General features: G+C 38.8%; 1 protein-coding gene across 1 annotated transcript in view; it reads right to left on the bottom strand.

Annotated features, from left to right (window-relative positions):
• Positions 1-10,000, bottom strand: part of LOC135221927 (GTPase-activating protein CdGAPr-like) — a 746,105-nt gene that overhangs the window by 278,753 nt on the left and 457,352 nt on the right.

Raw genomic sequence — 10,000 nt, 5'->3', positions numbered from 1 at the left:
TTACGTTTCGAAACACGATTATCTGACGATCAATGGAACTTGGAAGAGAAATGTAGGTATAATCGTCCGTGTAATTAGGGGGCAATCAATCACTGGTACGAGATAGGAAGCTCAAAACAAGAGACAAGTTCCAGACATGGAAGGTTCAGTTCCTTTCAGATACTTTTGGAGGCTCACTACACGAAAACTAAACTGGACAAAAATACAGTTTAGCTGTATACATTTCATTTAGATAAAGGAATGCGTTTACCCCTAACATATTTGTGATAAGTTTATTCATACTTCACCTGTAAGTTTTAAAATATGTTTCCTTTGTCGGCCGACGGGCGCGAACCACCGAACCCAACAAATTTAGGACTCACAGTGGTTTAAGGCTTCACTCTGCGTCCTGAATTTGTTGGGTTCGATGATTCGCAAAATATTTTTATTTGATGTATATAGATCTTTGGCATTATGCCAAGCACTGGGACAACTAAGGCCATTCAGCGCTGAAACGAAAATTGACAGTAAAAGGTTTCAGGAGGAAAATCCCCAGTTGCACTATGAAACAATTGTTAGGAGAGGTTGAACAGTAAGATGGAAGAAAGAGAATAAGAGCGGAGGTACAGTAAAAGGAATGAAAGTAGTTGTGTCTGTATCAAAAATACCTGGTATCTGTTCATGCTAACCAAATATCCGCATGACATTAATCCTGTTCGCATTTTACTCGTAACTCAAAACTTTTACAAAATCGTTTAAACGTCTCCGCTAGTTCGGCAGTTTCTCTTCACTATCCTCTGTTGGAACCGCACCCATCAATCATCCCTCACGCCATTCACGATTCACTTTCCTGCTTCACAATCTTGCGTCTACTTCTATTGCTCTTTCTCTGGTTTGCTGCGTCACTATTCTCAGAATTTAGATTGCCAACCAAGGAGACAAAGCACTCCGTTGTCTCTGACCAAATTTTCCAGTCACCCAATCATCACTCCCCTCCCTATATGTTCTCACAAGCTCGCTGTACTTCCATCATGAAAGTTTTTAACGTCCAAAGTACTACATCTTAACTATACTTGTCCTATCTACTATATACAGCTTTTTCCTTTCACTTTCAACTGCTCGCATAATCCATCTATATGTAACGTGAACAGCGCTTTACAAAATTTTAGAGAAATGACTCGTCCTTCAAAATGAGCCTTTCGCTACGATGATCTAAAATATAAACAAAACTACAATGCCCATTAAGCCCATTCAAAGATTTTATGATTAAAATTATGTAAGCAGTATACCAATCATATATTTCGTGTTTCCACTTTTAACTTACCTAACCTTTATTTCATAAAAATATTTAAGCAACCCTCACTGAAGATCAAATTCCAGTATTTACGAGAGACTTGCAGTATTCAAACGCCGTTTCAAAAGGACGTAGCCGAGCAGAGCATCAGGAACCAGAATTCTAGTGTCGGCGCTGTTGGTGTACCGGAATAAAATAAAAGTCGAATACTGTTCCAATTATTTGCAACAAATATTTCATTTCAACCGGGCCACACATTCGTGTAATACCGAAGCCTGCTCTCTAGTCGACCACAATGGTTACGGAAAATAAAAGTTTCATTTTCTATTATGAATCGCATCGCTAATTCTGTGCAAGTAATTCAGGAAGTGTTCACTTATGAGAAGACCAGACGTCGCATTTGTACTACCTCAGTAAGTTCTCATATTCTCTTAGAGAAGAATATAGTGTTTAGGGCAAAGAACAAGCGCTGGGACCTATGAGGTCATTCCGCACTGAAACGGAAATTGAAAAGAAGAGGTTTGAAAGGTGTAACAGGAGGAAAACCTCGCAGTTGCACCATCAAAAATAATTGTTAAGAGGGGGTGGGAAGTAAAATGGAAGAAAGAGAATACCAACGGAGGTGCAGTAATAGGAATGAAAGGGGTTGCAGCTAGGGGCCGAAGGGACGCTGCAAAGAACCTTAAGTAATGTCTACAGTGCAACGCATGAGGCGAACTGCCGGCACTAGCCCCCAATTAGGCCCTTTTCTTTCCTACAGCTTTATGCTTTGGTTCCCTGTCCTTGCATCGCTGAGAGTAACTATTTTCAAGAAATTTGCTCCTGCAACATCTTGCAAAAGATTTGTTTCTTTTCCTTCCTAAAGCTCAGCTTATCACGTCTTTAGGACAAGTGCAAAATTTGCAAAAGCTTCACCAACACACGATTAAAACCCTGCTGGGGGAAGAGCTCAAGACTTGACAAGACTTGTCAAACAACTTTTGCACTCAATAATAAACTGAATTCATCTTAAAAGATATTTATTTTCTCCTCAACCTTCTCAGAAGGAACACTTCAATCAGATGCAGGTTTTTAACGACATTCATTCAGTGCCATTAAATTAAACTCGTCATCTAATTCAAAGGTTACTTTAAAATCAAGGCAATATTACAAGATAAACCATTGAAAGATGATGCATAATAACACTCTCTCTCTCTCTCTCTCTCAATGGCTTGAGCCCTGGAAACGAGACCCGTAAAAATTAACGTACTGAAGAATATTGAACATCATGACGGTCCAGAAATTTCCAATTTTCCATGATACGAGTATAAAAAAAAGTCGTAAAGCAGCGCCGTGCCATGATCGCGATCATCAAGTGAAGCTAGACAAAATCAAAACTGCATTAGGATGCATCGCCATGGCGTCCTCCTCCTGCGGAATACATCTGCTGCATAGTGCTGCTGCTGCTGTGAGAGCCTTAACGGCAGATGTAAACTTGGTATGGATGAGAGAGAGAGAGAGAGAGAGAGAGAGAGAATGATCGGTCGTTCCAGGAATGTATAAGCCACAGTCGTAGGATAAAAGCACGCTTCTAAGATCTACCGAAGGGCACATGGAAAGCTATACAAGTATATTCCTAAACTGACCGATATAAATGTTATTGGTGCAGCAAAGACTAATCAAAGGAAGGTTCTGCTACCACCATACAACCAAAAGAAACCAGGTACTAAGCTGAAGAACTCTCGACTTTCACCCAAGGAGGAGGAGAGAGAGAGAGAGAGAGAGAGAGAGTCAAGTAGTGATATCCTGATGGGGATCAAAGTGATTTTTTTGTGTTAATCCGCAGTCATCATTTGTTTCGACTCGAATTCTAGAGAGAGAGAGAGAGAGAGAGAGAGAGAGAGAGAGAGAGAGAGAGAGAGAGAGAGAGAATTTTGGTATCTGTAACTATTAACTATGGCGTACAGTCAGATTCAAAAGTTCGCCGACAGTTGAAAAACATGTCAGCGGACTTTTGAATGCCACAGAAAAATGAATTGTCTTAAAACTGGCGTCACAACACCTAGATTATTGACGCCGATGTGACAGTAAAAGTTAGTTCATATTTTAGTCTGACCCTTTCTCAATCATTCCCCCTCTTTGTTTGTTTGTTTGTATGGTGTTTTGACGTTGCATGGAACCAGTGGTTATTCAGCAACGGGACCAACGGCTTTACGTGACTTCCGAACCACGTCGAGAGTGAACTTCTATCACCAGAAATACACATCTCTCACACCTCAATGGAATGCCCGAGAACCGAACTCGCAGCCACCGAGGCGGCAGGCCCCTGTTGCTGTTGGGTGGGCAAGGAAGTCGTCTCACAAGAGCCGTTTATTTCCCCACAGTAATCATCAGATTCGCCGAATTCTTACACAAGACTTGAAAATTTCGCCTTATACAGCAACAAACGTAAAAAATAAAAGTTATAATTTCTGCACCATACTATGGAAACTACATGTTCGCGACGAAAGCTACTCGTTGGACGAGTGGATTTCGCGCTCGGCTACCAATCCGGTGGTCAGAAGTTCGATTCTCGGCTCGGCCAACGTGGAATCAGAGGAATTTATTTCTGGTGATAGAAATTCATTTCTCGATAAAATATCTAATCCTTCGGGCCAGCCCTAGGAGAGCTGTTAATCAGCTCAGTGGTTTGGTAAAACTAAGATATACTTCATGCAACGAAAGCTACGAAGAAATAGCCCTTCCAAATCACGAGATATTAAACCTAACATTGTTTGAAATGTCAAAGTCACAGTAAAAATTAATTCCAGTTTACCAATAGAATAATAATAATAATAATAATAACCTAATAATAATAATAATAATAATAATAATAATAATAATCTCATTTACAGGAAAGGATAATCGTAAAAAAAATTCAAAAGATGACTTATAAAGGTGCCCTGATCCATGCAGATATTACGACATGGTGTTTTCACTTACGAGATAGAAAAATATTTCTGCATTACCAGTAAGTTGGCTTCATTATTTAAAGTATTATGTATGTGTGTGTGTGTGTGTGTGTGTGAATGTGTGTGTATTGTGTGTGTGTGTATCAGCCCCCCATTTCTCTCTCTACACATCAAACTGCCCCGACTGGACCCATGCTCTGATTTATCTGAATGTTCATACAAAGTTGAGCTATTCGTTATGATTTAAGGAGTACATTTCCCTTTACGAGCAACATAATCTTCCTAATGGAGTTTATCAGGTGCCACAGATACTACCAGTCCTGTACAGAGGGGATTCTTGTACAAGCTCGCTTGGGGACTGAAAAGTTTCCCTACGCATACCTCAACGTCAATTTAGGTAAAAATTTAATAGTCATATATATAGAATAGATATACATATTATATATATAATAATTTATATAATAATTAATATTATTTAATAAAATTGTATATATGTAGTATATATATATATGTGTATGTATATATATATACATATACATATATATATATATATATTATATATATATATATATATATATATAGTATATATATATATATATAGATATATGGGATGAATTCTGCCTTGTTCATGTCCTTTCCCTTTTCCAATTATGACATGATGCGATCCTCATGACATGTTGACGGAAGACTGATCAATTACAGGTTTATTTTTCTCTGCTTACCCCCGACTGCGACCAGCAATCAACAACAATCGACTAAAAAAAAAAAAAAAAAAAAAAAAAAAAAAAAAAAACTGTTGGGATGAACAGGGCATTCTGGATTCTCAAGGTGATACAAGAGAGAGGGGAAGACGGAAATATGCAGCATATTCTCCCAGCTCAGCAGACGAACTCCATCTGGAAATCTAGATAATTCATTTCAGGACCCCCCCCCCCCCCCCCCCATTTCAGGTCAAGGCGTTTCACAAGGAGAGTAATCTGAAGCGACGCTGCTGTCGCGTCCAAGTCGGCCGAGAGGAGAAAGAGGCAGGTTTTACATCAGCGGAGATTGATGGTCCCGACTTCAATATTAGAGCTGGGGGACATTTGCTAATCCGTCAGGGCGACATTCTCATTCCCTCCTCATTCTTACAGGCTCATTCTTCATCCCGTCCAAGACCTCTCTCTCTCTCTCTCTCTCTCTCTCTCTCTCTCTCTCTCTCTCTCTCTCTCTCTCTCCAAAACAATTTCGATTAAAAAGAGAAATTCCAAACATTAAAACGAAATGCGAGAGTCACAAAATCTCCGATATTCCCAAACCCTCACGATTAAGAATAGCAAAAGCAGCGCGCGCGTGCAGGCGGGTGGAGAGAAACAAAAGTAAAAATGAGTTATTACCGCAATTTCATTCATTATCGTGATCGTGAATATTATCCAAATTACGTATCATGGCCGAAAGAAGTTGCAGACTTCAGTAAAATAGGAGTAAAACTGACTACCGGTTCGTGTCAGAAAATGTCTGCGAGAAAATCGCAATCAAAGTTTCCTCATTAGTACGGCACTTCTGATCGAACACGCGCCCGCGCGCCCGCACAAACACACGCGCACACAGGAAGGAGAGAGAGAGAGAGAGAGAGAGAGAGAGAGAGAGTAAATTTATAATTACAAGCGATTATCATTTTAATAAAACGTATTCCCCCGAGCTATATAATTAATAACTAACAAGTTATTAAGGAGAAAAAGCACTGGGGAAGTTGTAGGAAGCGAAAGAACCTTAGGCAATGAGATACCAGTATATACTGACTAATGAAAAGCCAAAGGGGAGACTGATATATATGAAATTAACCATATGAAATATGCACACACAAAATTTTAGCGATTGTATATCAACAGAAATTTCATGTTAACTGTACATTAACATTTTCAGGCGTTCAACGATTTCAAAGTATTAAATAGAAAAAAAAAAGCTTTCGATTAAAAAAAAAAAACTATTTCGAAGAAAAAAAAAGCAGCTAAACGAAAAAGAATGCTAGAAACTGAGATCACAGGAAAGGTTAGCAATTATTATTAACGGCAAGGTTAGTTGCAAGGGTAAAGCGTAAATGAACATGACGGCAAATTGTCCATAAAATGTTACTTGACCTTGAAAATAAATTGGTGGCGTATATAGGTCATGCAATTCTGCTGCCCGAACAGAGAATTGGGGTGGACCAGTGAGTTCTGCAGTCTGTCATTATGTACTCGGACTCCATCAAATCAAGCCGTGGCTGTATTCATTAGCGTATGACAAAGTAAGCACTAAGCTATGCTTCTGATTATCTGGCATTTTTTTTTTTTTTTACAGATTTTCTTTTAAAAGAAATATACGTATTGTTCGTGAGACTTCCTACACTCTGCAAAGAGGAAATGGCATTATTTCCAAACGTTTCATTTGCTTTGTTTTATTACAGTTTAAATTCAGTCATCCCAACTGGCTGTCGGATCCCTCCTGAGGTCTTTTGGACCAAGTTGCTTTAATAAAAGTTGGGTCTCCTTCCTTAAACAAAAGAGAGCGTCACGGGACTCGTCGCTGGAAGGATTAAAAAAAGGTTCATTCACCTTCGTCCTTCAATGACATGACAATCACTTCTCAGCTGCTTTTTATCGCTTACTCGGGGAGTTAGCCTGTTGTTATTGTTGTTCTTTGGGGGGTATAGGAAAGGTCTATGGAAGAACCTAAAAAGGTCTGAAAAAGGTGTGCTACGTTTAGTTAAAGATACAGGAATTTTAGGATAGGATATTTATGATTTATTTATTAGTGAAAATGTAAAAAATAAATAATGTGCATGTTTAAGTGTAAAGAAAAATTATTTCTAATAAAATATAGCGTGCTTTAATTTCCGTTGGTAATATAGCTCTATTTGACTGTAGATTTTAGCAATTTTAATTACGTTTAAAGTTAGGTATATATTGTTGACAACTTGTGCGTGATGGGAAAATCTTGCACGCGTCCCAGGTAAGATGGAGGTCGGATCACGCCTTGTTTACTTATACTCATGTGTTCTAGTATTACTCGCTAAGGCTTCGTTTTCACATGTCACGGAAAGGCATTAACAATAAAATTCATGGACAATTTAAAGGAATTCAACGAAGATATTGGAAAATGTAACACTCCATCAAATTAAGGCACAAGTAAATGCAGGCAGAAAGAGTAATCATAAATATGTAAGACACGAAAAACCTTCTGTCGTAGCAATATTCTGCTTTCCTTGGTCATTCACCCTTAAACGTAATTAGGTTTATGAAGTAAGAAGCGGATACTAACAATTATTTTCACTAATATTGTTACAAGAGACTTATAATTATTAAAAGAAGTAAGAAAAACAAAGATAATGAGGGAGACTCCCAGTATTTCAAAATACTGGCAACCCTTAACATCCTTAGTTTGTGACTAAACTCATCTTCTAATGAAATTAAACTCTGGAGAGAGAATCCATCCACACAATGCTCAAAGGATGAACAGGTTATGTGGACATCCGTATTAAGCATATCAAATCCAAACACATCTCAGTTATGAAGCCACCTCACGAAACGCACGAATAAGCCAAGGATCAAATCATGAAACCCACTGTAAAGATCGTGGACAGGAAGTGACCTAGTTCTCTTTAAATTTCAAGCTTACTTAGCAGTAGACTTCACCGGAACAAAATCCATAAAAGCCAGTTTTTTTTTTTTTTTTTTTTTAACCAGAAGTACATCCTTTTAACTTTGTGCATCTCCTTGCATCATGTAAGTTAAAGTTATTGTCAAACCATGAATGTAACAAATGGAGCGCATATATAAAACTTACATGTGCAAAATATAGGTCACTTACAATAGATAAAAGATAATCCATACATGAAAACATCTGGCACACTTTTGTTTCTTCCACCATTCCCTTTAAACTTTGATTCGGGTAAAAGTGTGTCTTGGGCAAAAGAAGTCTGGCAAGGGCTGTTACACCAAAGCCAACTTTCTTCCCTCCCCCATCCCTCCCCTCCCTCCCTCTCTCGGTAAACAAAAATAAAGGATCTGCACCCGCAAGCCATCTTGCTTTAAATTTCGGAACAGATGCTGGACTACCCAAGAAACAAGACACCTTTTGCATATCACTATCTAAATCCCCTGGTGCCACGGCCTGGTCGCAGATACTTATGTCTTGTCTGCACTCGGCACTCTCTCTCTCTCTCTCTCTCTCTCTCTCTCTCTCTCTCTCTCTCTCTCTCTCTCTCTTTTTGCTGCACTGCAAACAATACCATGAAAGTGGGCCTCGGATTTTCAGGTCTGATTTCAACGTTTGCTTCAAAAGCCATTTCAACTTTTCGTAGCGTATATAATTACGACGCTTTTGGTATGTTTGAACCAGTGCACTTTTCTTGTTTCTTTTATCTTCTAGCAAAATGGGTCCTCATTAGCAGTTGGCAGTCGAACGTTAAGTAACACGCACAGGTAATATTTTGAATGAGTAAGCATATCTACACGCGCACTACTGTAATTGTTCTATTAACCATCAATGCGATATTGCATCCGCCAATTACTTAGATTTCTTCCCAAATTGTGGTCATAGAGGTTTTGTCTATGACAATTCTTTTAGTATTTGGAAACTGAAAACATGCCCCATGGAAATATCTATATAAATTCTTATGGATATTGCCGAAATAAACTTTGTGTGATATTACTGTAGTTCAACAGAAGGAGTCGCGTTGGATATATAAAAAATATAAAAATTTGTGGGAAAAAGGTTTAGCTTTTATCTTATCCGAAGATAATTTCCTTTAAAGCTATGTTCTCGTAACTTACATGCGGTTTAGGCAACGCAGTGAGGATAGCCAGTTCCATAGCTGGACGGCAGAAAGGAGAATGATTTCACCCAAGCCAAGGGTATTCGGAGCGATGAAATTAGTTATTCAAGATAAATTACGCCACTATGGAAAACCAGCATACACGCATGCCATCATGATTTCATCTACGCAGGAATTTCTTTACTGCTTATTTCTGCCGTACCAACACTGTGTATGTACCGACGACAGCCCGGTTTCAAAATTGATTTAATTTAATTTAAGTTTTTTTTTTTTGAGGGGGGGGGATAATGTTGGTGTATTACGCAAGAGAACATGGTAAGATGAATTGCAAACAGACAAAGTAGATCATAGTCTCGAGCTTACTGCGTTGTAGCGGTTAAGAATGATTTCTTTCTATTTCCTGATCACCTATATAAAAGATGATTATTACATGCATACCACTACATTTAAGAGAGGGATTTTAATTCACTCAAGATTTTCCGAAGACGTCACATTTCCTCTCTTTTGAACTGCAAAAAAAGAAGCGTGTTGCAGGAATATACTTCACGTAGTTACTAAAATACGAGAAGACATGCCATTATTTCAGAGGCCATTTCATCCGCCAAAAGTTGATTTTGAAGGCTAGAGATTATGAATAGAAGAACATAGAATTTAGGCCAAAAGCCAAGCACTGGGACCTATGAGGTCATTCAACGCGGAAACAGAAATTGACATGAAACCGGTTGAAACAGGTGGTTTCAACACCCTTAAGTAACGCCTACGGTGCACCACGTGAGAGGTGCACTGACAGCTGGGGATTATGAGAGAACACAATAGTTCAACCACAACGTCACACGTAAATAGATCACCATGGTGACCATGGTCCAGGTGGCGCGGAAGCGGAGGAAAGGTTTTGGTGACATGCATGATATCAGATCCGAGAGAGAGAGAGAATTAATGCCTGGTATTTCTTTTCGGAAGCGAAATCTGATCATCTGGGCATGACAGAGAACTCCAACG

This window comes from Macrobrachium nipponense, chromosome 3 (genome assembly GCF_015104395.2).
Source record: "Macrobrachium nipponense isolate FS-2020 chromosome 3, ASM1510439v2, whole genome shotgun sequence".
NCBI classification, from domain to species: Eukaryota; Metazoa; Arthropoda; class Malacostraca; order Decapoda; family Palaemonidae; genus Macrobrachium; species Macrobrachium nipponense.
The sequence above is the reverse complement of the archived record's forward strand: the minus strand, read 5'-3'. Positions and strand labels throughout refer to the sequence as shown.